General features: G+C 48.1%; 1 long non-coding RNA gene across 1 annotated transcript in view; it reads left to right on the top strand.

Moving 5' to 3' along the window:
* The window catches only part of LOC118017658, a 31,601-nt gene extending 19,275 nt beyond the window's left edge, over positions 1-12,326 (top strand). Inside the window, exons 4-5 of the long non-coding RNA XR_004681203.1 lie at positions 8,900-9,014; positions 12,087-12,326. This is a non-coding gene — a long non-coding RNA (uncharacterized LOC118017658). The remainder of the gene's footprint in view (positions 1-8,899; positions 9,015-12,086) is intronic.
* The last annotated feature ends 471 nt before the right edge of the window (positions 12,327-12,797 follow it).

A 12,797-nucleotide genomic window follows, 5' to 3' on the forward strand; every position in this document is an offset into this window, starting at 1 on the left:
CGACTGCCTTCGGCTCAGGTCATGATCCTGGAGTCCCGGGATCGAGTTCCGCATTGGACTCCCTGCTCGGCGGGGAGTCTGCTTCTCCCTCTGACCCTCCTCCCTCTCATGCTCTCTGTCTCTCATTTTCTCTCTCTCAAATAAATAAATAAAATCTTAAAAAAAAAAAAGAAAAAGCCTGCAAAAACCTGATAGCTACGTGCAATGCCTGATCTCAGACTGGATCCCGCATGGTAAGGGGAGAATGCAAGGTGCTGCTGACACAGTAAGAATGTGAGTAGTTGGGGCACCTGGGTGGTGCAGTCAGTTGAGGGGGTGACTTTTGGTTTCGGCTCAGGTCATGATCTCAGTGTTGTGGGGTCAAGCCCTGTGTCAGGCTCCATGCTCAGAGTAGAGTCTGCTTGAGATTCTCTCTCCCTTTACCCCTCCTGCTTGTGCTCTCTCTCTCTCTCTCAAGTAAATAAATAAATCTTAAAAAAAAGAATGTGAGTGGTGGATTAAATAAAACTATTGAATCAACATTAATTCCACCAAAGTTGCTAACTGTACTGTTGTTATGTAGGAGAATATCCCTGTGCTTAGAAAATACACACTGGAGTCTTTATGTATAAAGAACCATGAGGTATAAAGTCTATGCTTAAATCAGTCAGGACAAGTTATATACAAGCATATATACATACCCATGCATGTGTGAATAACATATAACACGCATACATATATAATCCTACGTTATGTGCTTCTATCTATACATTCTTGCGATATGCATGCAAATGGTTGTGTGTATAGATATATCTATCTCCCCATGATATGAAATAATTTTATCTGAGCAAAGGGTGTACAAGTGGGCTGTTTGTACTAGTCTCATTCTTACAACTTTTCTGTGAGCTTAAAATCATTTCCAAATAAAAAGTTCAAAAAATTGCTCTCGTTTCCTACATGACGAGTGGACTGGGGATTGGTTGGTCCGTCTGCTTCCCGAAATTATTTGGCTAAACCTCTGCCTGCCCAGCGACCCAGCAGCTCCACCTCTGGGCATGTACCTAATTGATATGAGTGTTTATGTCAACCTAAGACTTGTACCGGAAGCTACATAGCTGTTTATTCTTACTCGCCTCAAATGGGAAACAACCCTCATGCTAAATACACACAACACCACAGTTAAACCTCAGAGCTGTAACACTGAGTGTAACAAGTGAGACACAGAAGAGTGCCCATTATATGGTCACTCCTTTTCTTTGCAGTTTGACAAACCTGCCAAATGGTTTGACAAACCTCACGATCTGTGGGGGGAGGGGGACCAGGTGGGATTCTGGAGCTGGAAATGTTCTGTACCTTGATCTGGGTGGGTGTTATATGCGTGATTACATACATAAAAATTGATCAAGCTATGCACTTAGGATTTGTACAATTTATTGTATATAACTTTTATTTAATAATAATAAAAAAGACCACTCTGGCTTCTGTGTAGAGACTAGAGTAGTGGTGACTGGGGGAGCCCCAGGGGGAGAAGAGTGAAGAGGAAGTGAAATGAAAGAGGGGGCTCAAAAGTGAACCCCAGGTGAACACCTGGGGGAGCGGGGGTTGCTGCTGACTGAGATGGGAGATCTGGGGGAGGAGTGGGACCACTGGACCCCTCCCTGTCCTCCCTTTCCCCAGGCTCTGGAGAAGTCGGATTTCCCTCCACATCTGTGTCCCAGTCACCGCCAGGGGGCAATGGGGTCCTTCCTGACTGACAAGGCAGCCTGGAGCCCGCAGCAGGAGCATCTGCAGCTGGGGACAGCTGTGCAGCTGTTGCCTGGGTGGCCTCCAAGTCACCGGGACACTGTGCTCCTTGCAGAAGAATCTTGTAGGATGGGAATGGAAGGAAATTAAAACCTAAAGCCCTGGAATCTGAAAATCATGACTCCAGCCCTTAATGCTCAGGATGGGGCCAGACTCCTTAAGGTGGCCATGAGCTCTTGCTGCTGGCATTCCCCACCTCACCTGCCTCCACTCAATCCCCACCCCGCCTTAGGGAAGAGATGGGCTCCCTGCAGGTGCACCCTCTTGCATGTGTGCTGTTTCTGAAGCCTGACCCCCTCTCCTGTGGGCATCTGACACATCCCTTAGGAGTCACTCCAGGACCCTTTCTCGACCCAAAATGTGGGTCAGACTGGCCCCCTCTACATCTCCCATCATACTCCTTTCTCCATAAATTACATTAGTTCGGGGCGCCTGGGTGGCTCAGTTGTTAAGCGTTTGCCTTCAGCTCAGGTCATGATCCCAGGGTCCTGGGATGGAGCCCCGCATCAGGCTCCCTGCTCGGCGGGAAGCCTGCTTCTCCCTCTCCCACTCCCCCTGCTTGTGTTCCCTCTCTCGCTGTGTCTCTCTCTGTCAAATAAATAAATAAAATCTTAAAAAAAACCCACATAAATTACATTAGTTAATCTACCTGATTCTTCAGCTCATCTGTGGCTCTGAGAGGCATGGGAGTGCCTCGCATAGGCTCTAAGAATACTTTTTGGATGAATAAAAAGACAAACAAATGAGTGAGTGAATCTAAGGTTGGAGGAGGATAGCACCTCAGTTAATCCACCTGGGGTTTTGAAGTTAGAGACCTGGGTTCAAGTACAAACAATGACACTTACGAGCTGTGTGACCTTGGCAACTGTCTTAACCTCTCTGGGCCCTAGTTTCCTCTTCCAATTATCATACTTACTATACAGTTTCAGTGATATGATGCATGTCAGTCCCTTAGCCTAAAATTTGCACATAGTATATGCTCGATAAAATGAGGATTTTTGGTGTATATGTGTGGTTTAAAGATGTAAGGGTGTGTGTATACAATTATATCTGTTTGTGTAGGCTATATAATAAACTGTTAGCTAATGATAGAGAGTGAAATTGGGAGAATAAGGTAAAATTTTCTTTTTGTGCTTTATATACTTCTGTGGTTGAATGTCTTACGTTAAGCATGTTTCATAATCACACAGCCTTTAAATGAAAAATGAAATCCAATATCACATGAAAGAATGCCCAACATCATTAGTCATAAGGGAAATGCAAAACAAAACCACCATGAGATACCACCACTCATCAGTTGAAAGGCTAAAATCAAAAGGCTTGGGGCTTTAAGTGTCTGCCTTTGGCTCGGGTCATGATCCCAGAGTTGGGGCTCCCTGCTCAGCAGGGAGTCTGCTTCTCCCTCTGCCCTCTGCCCCTTCCCCCACTCATGCTCACTCATGCATGCGCGTTCTCTCTCTCAAATACATAAATAAAATCTTTTTAAAAAATCAAATCAAAAGGCTTAACAATACCAAATATTGGCAAGAAAGTGGAGCAACTGGAACTCTCTTACACTGTTGGTGCGGGTATGAAATGGGACAACTATTTTGAAAAAAATGTAAGTATGTAAAAAATGTAAGAAGCATACTTGCCCTATAATCAGAAATTCCACTCCTAGCTATGACTCAGGCACCAGGAAGACAGGGAATATGTGTCTGCAAAAAGACTATACACAAATATTCATCGCATCTTTATTTATAATAGCCAAAACCTGGGAGTAGCCCACACGTCCATCAACAGGAGGATGTGATAAACTCTTTGTGGTGTGTCCACACAGTGGGATACTGCACGCAGAAAAAGGGCATGAACTGCAGCTACAGGGGACAACACAGGGTAATCTCAGAAACATGATGTTAAGCAAAAGAAACCAGACACAAAGGAAAATGTACTGCATTGCTGTTTAATTCCATTTATATGAAGCTCTAGGACAAACAGAATGGATTTATGGTGAAAGTCAGAACACGATCGCTTTTTGGGGAGTATTGCCTGGTGTAAGAGAACTTCTGGGGTGCTGGAAATGCTTCATATCTTGATCCAGGTGATAGTTGCCCACATGCACCCATAAGATAAAACTCATCAAGCGGGGTGCCTGGGTGGCTCAGTCGGTTAAGTGTCCACCTCTTGATTTTGGCTCTGGTCGTGATCTCGGGGTCCTGAGATCTAGCCCCTCTGGTGGGCTCCATGCTCAATGGGGAGTCTGCTTGAGATTCTCTCCCTCTCCCTCTGCCCCTCCCCCTGCTCACGTGCACTCTTTCTCTGTCTCATATAAATAAATAAATCGTAAAAAAAAAAAAAAAAACCTCGGGGCGCCTGGGTGGCTCAGTCGTTGGGCATCTGCCTTAAGCTCAGGTAGTGATCCCAGGGTCCTGGGATCGAGCCCCGTGTTGGGCTCCCTGCTCTGCCGGAGGCCTGCTTCTCCCTCTCCCACTCCCCCTGCTTGTGTTCCCTCTCTCGCTGTGTCTCTCTCTGTCAAATAAATAAAATCTTAAAAAAAAAAAAAAACCTCACCAAGCCATGCACAGTTGTTCACAGCAGCTTTATGATACCTCAAAGCTGAAACAACTCAAATGGCCATCAGTAGGCAAATGGATGAAGACAATGTGGTACAATCTTACTGCATAATATAAGCCAGCAATAAAAAGGAGTAAACTACTAATGCAACACCATGGATGAATCTCAAAATTATGATACTGAGTTTTAAGGGGCGCTGATGGAGCATGCGACTCTTGATCTCAGGGTTGTGAGTTCGAGCCCCACGTTGGGTGTAGAGATTCCTTAAAAATAAAATCTTTTAAATTATGATATGAGTTTTTTAAAAGTCAGACAAAAAAGAATAGTGTATGATTCCATTTATATAAAATTCTAGAAAATGTAAACTCATCTATAGTGATGGGAATCAAATCAGTGGCTGCCTCCATGTGAGGTGGGTGGGAGAGAGGAAGGAGAATTACAAAGGGCCAGGAGGAAACACTGGGGGGATATGAGTATGTTTCTTACCTCTATTGTGGTTCTGGTTCTACAGATGTATTCATATGTTCCAAATCATCAAATCTACACTTTATATTTTTTTAAACCATTTTAAAAAGATTTTATTTATTTATTTGAGAGAGCGAGTGAGAGGCAGAACAAAAGCAGGGGCAGAGGGAGAGGGGAGAGGCAGTCTCCCCTGCTGAGCAGGGAGCCCAACTCGGGGCTCAATCCCAGGACCCCGGGATCATGACCTGAGCCGAAGGCAGACGCTCAACTGACTGAGCTACCCCAGCACCCCAAATCTACAGTTTTAAATATGTGCAGTTTATTATATGTCAATTATATGTCAATAAAGCAGCAAAAACATTTTTTAAAAAACTCACTGTGCAGGGACGCCTGGGTGGCTCAGATGGTTAAGCATCTGCCTTCGGCTCAGGTCACGATCCCAGGGTCCTGGGATTGAGCCCCGCATCGGGCTCTCTGCTAGGCGGGGAGCCTGCTTCTCTCTCTGCCGCTGCCTCTCTCTATCTCTCTCTCTCTGACTCTCATGAATAAATAAATAAAACAAACAAACAAACAAAATTTTTAAAAAAATTAAAAACTCATTGTGCATTTGATATATGTAAATTAGGCTTCAACAAATAAAAGAAAAGAAAAGAAAGAAACTGTTTTCCTGACCCTGTTTCCCCGCTCGGTACTTCCAGCCTTGTCCATGCCCCACAGGGTCCTTTCTTCTCACCTGGAGCACCCAAGAGAAAGTCTACAAATTAGCAAGTCTACAGATCAGCACTCTGCAGCTCAGTTGGTGCACCTGGGACCCATGGCTTCCTTTTTTTTTTTTTTTTTAAGATTTTATTTATTTATTTGACAGAGAGAGACACAGCGAGAGATGGGATCACGACCTGAGCCGAAGGCAGACACTTAGTGACTGAGCCACCCAGGCGCCCCCCCATGGCTTCTTTATAACAGCCATATTCCAGCTCTCACAGCCCAGCTCAAGCACCACCTCCTTCTACGAAGCCACCTTGCTTCGTGCCACACCCTCCCAGCTCAGGGCTCCCAGGATCCTTGGCTCAAACCTCTATCCTGGCATCTTCCACTCTTCACCTTGTATTATCCATGTAGACCCACCTGTCTTCCACACTCGATGCTAACAGTCATCGTGAGAACAGCTATTATTTAATGGTCCTGGGCCAAGAGCTGTACATGGTTGATTTCATCGCCTCTCTACATCAACTAGGAGGACAGGGATTATTAGTTCCCTTTTGCAAAAGCCGAGGCCCAGGATGGGGACAGCCAGTGGGACCTAGTCCCCACGGCCATAGGAAGGTTAAAGAACATTCAAACGCCACTCTGGCTCACCTTGAGAGCAGCCAGGGCCTTTTTCAGTAGGCAGAAAGGAAGGATTTAGCATCTCTGGAGTTCTTCAGAGTTGTAGAAAGATACCTTACAGGTGGAAAGGTGAGTCACTTTAGGTAAAAGGAATTGCCTACAAGTTTCCAGAGCAGGAAGAACGTGGAGAAATTAGGCAGCATGGGTAGAGGACAGGCTCGAGGAAGGTCTCTCCTCAGGGTTTTTTATTCTTATTAAATGGCTCCACATTTGCAGATGAGGCCCTTGGCACAGGGCTGGAGAGGGAAGACTCGTGATTAGTGAGTTCAGAGACCTTGGTTCTGGTTTTGCCAGGGGCCAGTTGGGGAGCCATGAAAACGTCTGTGTGTTCGTTTCCTCATCTGTCCTACCGGCAGGGTACCTCGCTTTGCAGTGAGGTAAACCTGGGTTGAAAAACTGGCTTCCTGACTTGCCACCCTGTGACTGACCTTGCCTCTCTGAGCTTGCGTTTCCTCATCTGCAAAATGGGGATAATAATAGTGCAGCCCTCGTGGGACCATCGGGAAGATAACACGTCTAAGGGCCTGGCCCTGTGCCCAGCATGTGCCATACCCATGTCCTTACCATCATTATTCCTAGAAGACGGATAAGAACACCAGCTGTAGTCCCTGCCCGGGCAAGGTGCAAGCTTAGGGACACGGGGTATCTCAAAACCACTTCGAACACTGGACGAACTTCTATAGTAGGCACGATCCTCTCCACAAGGGAACGGGGCCGCAGAGGGGTCTCAGCCTTGGGTTTCGGGGTAGGGGAAGGATTTTGTGCCTGGGCAGGACTGGCCAGCTCAGCAGAATGCTTAGCATCGCTGACCTTCAGGCACTAGATGCCAATAGCACCTCGTCCCCCACCCCACAGACAGCAGACATAGTGATAATTAAGAACACCCCCCTACACACATTTCCAAATGCCCCCCCTGGGAGGGGCTCCCTGCACACGTGCATAGTTCAAACCCTCTCCGCGGGCGTCCGGTGGGCTGGGTGACAGGGGTTGAATCTAGACCATGCTGCACTTGCCAAGCCAGCTGGGGCCCTGATGCGAGACTGCCCCAGCCTGTTGTCACTGACTTTGCTACTTCTCATGGATGCACTATATATGGGGTAGGACAGTGCGGTCCTTGCAAGCTCCCTGCTCCTGGGTCCCTACCTGGTCCTCGTGGTCCTCACACAGCGGCCCGTGCCCATCCTGATGCCTAGCTCTGGACTCTCCCCGCCGCTTCTCTCTCCCTCTCCAGCTCCCCCCTTCCTCTTGGGCCTCTTCTCTGTTCCTCCCCATGCCATGGCTTCTGTCCTCCAGGCTGGGCCCCCCATGGGTGTGGGAACCAGGTCTCAGTCACCCTGGCCCACTCAGGCGCTCAGAACCCAGGGTTATTCTCATTCTATTCAGAAGGACCAGAGGACGGAGAGTAGGAAGACTTAAGGGAGAGAGGAAGGAGGACCAGGCTGGGGTGGAGGTGGCCCCACCTCGAGAGGCCCAGCCCAGCCTTACCGCAAGTTTAGTCACACGGAGGGCTGTGTAGACCCGGCCAGCACTGCCATCCTGGCCAGGCTCTGAGTCACCAGCTGCAGCCTGGCGGGAAACCACGCCTGACATGGAAGTGGCGCACTCGGGTTGGTGAGGCCTGAACCCCCTCCTGGCTGGCCCTGGAGGAACTGGGAGTGACTAGCAACACTGGCTGGGCAAAAACATCTCTCCGGGACTTGCCAGGAAGTCAGGAACCCAGTGAGGCTTGAGGTCTCTGCTCTTGCTGGGGGGTGGTCTCTCACTCTGGAGGGCGGGGTGAGGTGAGAGGTAAGACTTGTGCATAAATCACCATGATGCACAGGGTTCTTGACAAGGACCTAGGACAGGCATAAGGCCAGGGCCAGGGGAATGAGTGCCTGCTACAATCCTTTCATCATCCTTTCATTGGGGCAATTTGTCGCTATGTATCAAAAACCTCAAAAGATGGTTTCTACCAGCCATTCTTCTTCTAGAAATTGATCCTCGTAAAACAATTGAGACAATAAGCGTCCGGTCATAGGCAAATGGTTTAATGCAGCCACACAATGGACTATCACACAGCCATGAAAAATCAGTAGAATTAAAAATTCCTTAGCATGGAAAGATGTTCATAGCATATTGCCAAGTGAAAATCCAAAATGGGTGAGCAGACAGTGGGCATAGCAGAGAATCCCCTTTCTTGTTTGAAAACTAGATGAACACATGAGTTTGGGTCTCTGGAAGGGTGGTGGTGGGTTGCGGGATGTTGCGGCTCAGTGTGTGGCTCTTACCTTCACCTCTTCCTTGCCGTGTGACCTTGGATGGGTCACTTGACCTCACTGAGCCTCAGTCTCCTCTCCTATAATATGAATGTCACTTGAGCTATGGTGAAGATTGATTAAGGCAGAGGATATAAAGCCCACAGCTGAGAACAGCAATGTTGTTTTTTATTTCTCACTCCCTGCCTGTTTGCTGGCACCATGATACTCCCTTGTCTGACTTTGGTAATGTTGGGCCCAATGTGGAATCATGACCTGGGCAGGTGGTGAGCACCCCCTTCCTGGAGGTATGCAAGCAGAGGCTCCGAATGGCAGGGACCCGGTAGAACAGACTTTGCTATCAGACGGGGACTGAGGTGGGTGTGGCCACCGCAGGCATGAGCATAGGCAGGTCTAGGAACAAGGTGGCCGAGTCCCAGGGATCAGGTGGGTGTCCCTGTCATGTTCCTCTCCAGTGCCCTGGACAGCGTTCTGCGCATCACCCAAGCTCCATCATGTCATGTTGAATGAAGACAGTCCTGGCATCGGAGAGGAAGATCTATTTCAACAAATAACTGCACACAAAATACGGTAATTATGCACGTGCTGATTGCGATGAAGGAGGGGTATAAGGCACTAGGAGAAGGGGCAGACAGGAAAGGCTTCTCTGACAAAAGGTCATCTTAGCTGAGGTCTGGAGGATGGATGGTGCTTGGTGAGGCAAAATTGGAAAAGAAAATCAGCATGCGTGTAAGCCCTCATGTAGCTGGAGCAAGGCTAGTCTGAGGGCATGAGAGGTCAGTGTGACAAGAGAAGGGCCAGGGGAAGAGGGGCAAAGGGGAGCCTGGCAGGAGCCTTCAAGGCTCCTGAGGACAGTGGGAGCCACAGAAGGTTTGAAGCTGGGGAACGACATGGTCATATTTGTGTTTTAGAACAATCCAGCTGGCTGTCCACTGCAGAATAAATGGGAGGCAGGAGGTGGGGAGGCCACTAAAGGGTTGGGTTGTCAGTTGGAGGGCAGTCATGGGGCCTGGACTTGGGTGTGGTGGTGGAGCTGGCCACAAGAGGAGCAAGAAGGGGGCTGGGCAGCCAGAGTCCAGGTGACAGATGGAATAGCTGTGAGCTGGGTCTCCTTCCACTACCCTACGGTTAATAAAGAAGGGAGGTCCAGGCAAGGTGCCAGGGTCCTTCCACACCAGGGGCCATGCCAACTGCGTAAACAGCAGTGGACACATGATATTCCTTAAAAACAAAATCCTGATTCATTCACATTCCCTGTTGTTTACCCAAGGTGTTTGTTTTTTTCTCCTGGGCTATTTCAGGTCTGACAGGTTTGCGGGGAGAGCAGAGCTGGGACTCAGAGCCAACTGGGAGGGAGAGGGACCAATGGGGCAAGGAATGGCTCATGCTCCTCCTTACAAAGCCAGGAAGGGTCCTGGCCTGGGCCCCTATTGTATGTTCTGGGGCAAATCCCTTCCTTTCTCCAGACTGCTGTCCAAGCTCTGGACCCTTCTGGACCCTTCCTTTCAAAGTAAAGTATTAGTCTTTACCTTTGGGTCCTAGTTTCTAATGTGCTTTAGGGTGGGGTGGGGCGGGGCAGCCCCGAAGGGAGGCAGTTCGGCAGAAGCCACTTCCTGACAAAGGACAGATGAATCAGGGGCTGTAGGTGGCATTCTCTGCCTGGGAGGGGGCAGGCCCAGCAAGTGGGCATGAGGAGCCTTCCCTCTCTGCTCCAGATCTGGAACATTCATTCCTCTTCTCTGTCCACATGCCTGGTATCTTCCACCGGGCTCCAGGGCCTGGGCCAAGGGAAGAGTGTGGGAGAGCTGGTGGATAGATATGATATCCAGAGCCCTAGGAAAAAAAGCAGAGACACCCCCCACCCCCACCCCACCCAACCTTGCTGTGTTGAGAAGTTCCTTTTTTTTTTTTTTTAAGATCTTATTTATTTATTTGAGAGAGAGAGGGAAAGAGAAATCACCAGCAGGGCAGGCGGAAGGGGGCAGAGGGAAAGGGAGAAGCAGGCTCCCCATTGAGCAGGGAGCCCGAGCAGGGCTTGATCCCTGGGATCATGACCTGAGCAGAAGGCAGACGTTTAACCAACTGAGCCACCCAGGCACCCCGAGAAATTCTTCCTTATAGAAAGAGCTCTTAAAAACCAATAAGAAAAAAGATATACATTCTTACACAAAAGCAGGCAGAAGATATGAATAGTAAAAACCACAGAGCCAAGAAATGTATGAAAACATGCTTTAATTTATTCAAAACTAAAAACTGAATAGTAAAACAGCTTCAAGTGTAGGGGTAGGGGTTCCTAGCTTTTCAGAGTTGAGAAATTCTCCTGATGTCTAATTTCCTGAAATCTTTTCCTCTTCCTCATATAGTACTGATGACTATATTCATTTTTCTTTCCTTTAAAAAAATAAGTCCTTCCTCCACCCAAAGATCACAGCTGGCCTGACTTATTAACATAAAGTAGTGGAGAGCTGAGAACTTTTTTTTTTTAAGATTTACTTATTTATTTGAGAGAGAGAGAGAGGGGCAGAGGGAGAAGGAGAGAGAGAATCTCAAGCATGGGGAGCCCGACATGGGGCTCCATCCCATGACCCTGAGATCACGACCTGAGCTGAAAGCAAGAGTTGGACGTCTAACCAACTGAGTCACTCAGGCGCCCTGAGAGATGAGAACTTTTTTTTTTTTTAGATTTTATTTATTTATTTGGCAGAGAGAGACACAGCGAGAGAGGGAACACAAGCAGGGGGAGTGGGAGAGGGAGAAGCAGGCTTCCCGCGGAGCAGGGAGCCCGATGCGGGGCTCGATCCCAGGACCCTGGGATCATGACCTAAGCCAAAGGCAGACGCTCAATGCCTGAGCCACCCAGGTGCCCCCGAGAACGTTTTAAGATTTATTTATTTATTTATTAGAGAGAGAGAGAGTGCATGCGCGACTAGCAGGGGGAGGGACAGAGGGAGAGAGATCAGGGAAGCCGACTTCCCACTGAACAGGGAGCCCGACTTGGGGCTCCATCTCAGGATGCTGAGATCATGACCTGAGCTGAAACCACGAGTTGGATGCTTAACTGACTGAGCCACCCAGGTGCCCAGAGAACTTTTAAAGAAGTTTACAATAGTCTCAGAATAAAGTAAAAAACCCTATGTTCTGGACACTCGAGGAGCCTCCCATCTGGTCCCACCTGTCCATGGCAGGGGCCCCTCTCTCCTCTTCCCTTGGACTAGCCCCTGCGCCAGTCATGACTCATCTCCCTTGCCTTTGTTCATACTGACACCTTTACTTGGCGTGCCCTCTCTAGGCCTACCTACCCAGCATTGAAGTAAGGGTTGCTATGTGCATCCGATGGAATATTATCTTTTGAAAATCCTTACAATTGGTAATTCTTCCAATAAAGTAGTTGTTAGGGCTGTCGGATGAGGTAGGAAATGCCTTTGGTATGATACCTGGCAAGTGGCATGAGGTCCATGAATGGTGGCCATCCCTGGATCTTCATCGAATAGGCTTCTTCTCGCCAATCAGATCTCCAAGTGTCATCTCCCAGACTGCCTTCCTAGGTGGCACCCCCACTCCCGTCACTTTAATCCCTCATCCTATTTTATCTTAATGCTTATCCTTTCTGAATCATCTTATGTACTGCCTTTCTCCCTCCAGCAGGAGAACATAGCTTCTGCAAGGGCAGGAATCTTGACTACCTGGTATGCTGATACATCCCCAACACCTGCAACAGCGCCTGACACACAGCTGGAGCTCCATATATTCACTTACCATTTCAAAATCAACTTTACTGGGGTGCCTGGGTGGCTCAGTCCGTTCAACGTCCGACTTCGGCTCCGTTCATGATCCTAAGTCGGACTCCCTGCTCAGCAGGGAGTCTGCTTCTCCCTCTCCCTCTACCCCTCCTCCATGCTTGTGCTCTCTCTCAAATAAGTAAATAAAACCTTTCAAGAAAATAAACTTTATCGAAGTATAATTTACAGGCCACAAAATGCATCCATTTAAAGTTTTATAGTTTGGTGAGTTTTTTTGTTTTTGTTTTGTTCTGTTTTTAAGTTTTACTGAATCCAGTTGATTTCTTTTTTTTTTTTTTTAAGTAAGCTCTACGCCCATCGTGAGGCTTGAACTCAGGACCCCAAGATTAAGAGTCACACAGTCTACCGACTGAGCCAGCCAGGCGCCCCTAGTTTGGTGAGGTCTGACAAACGTGTACTCCTACATTACCAGCACCCCAGTCAAGGCATAGACCATTTCCAACCTCCCTCAAAATCCCCCTCTGACTTTTTTTTGCAGTCAATTCCCCTCCACTCCACCCCTAGGTAAAATGTGTGTGTGTGTGTGTGTGTGAACTGAATGCATTTTGAATTG

This window comes from Mirounga leonina, unplaced genomic scaffold (genome assembly GCF_011800145.1).
Source record: "Mirounga leonina isolate KUSES-001 unplaced genomic scaffold, KU_Mleo_1.0 Mir_170, whole genome shotgun sequence".
Classification (NCBI taxonomy): domain Eukaryota; kingdom Metazoa; phylum Chordata; class Mammalia; order Carnivora; family Phocidae; genus Mirounga; species Mirounga leonina.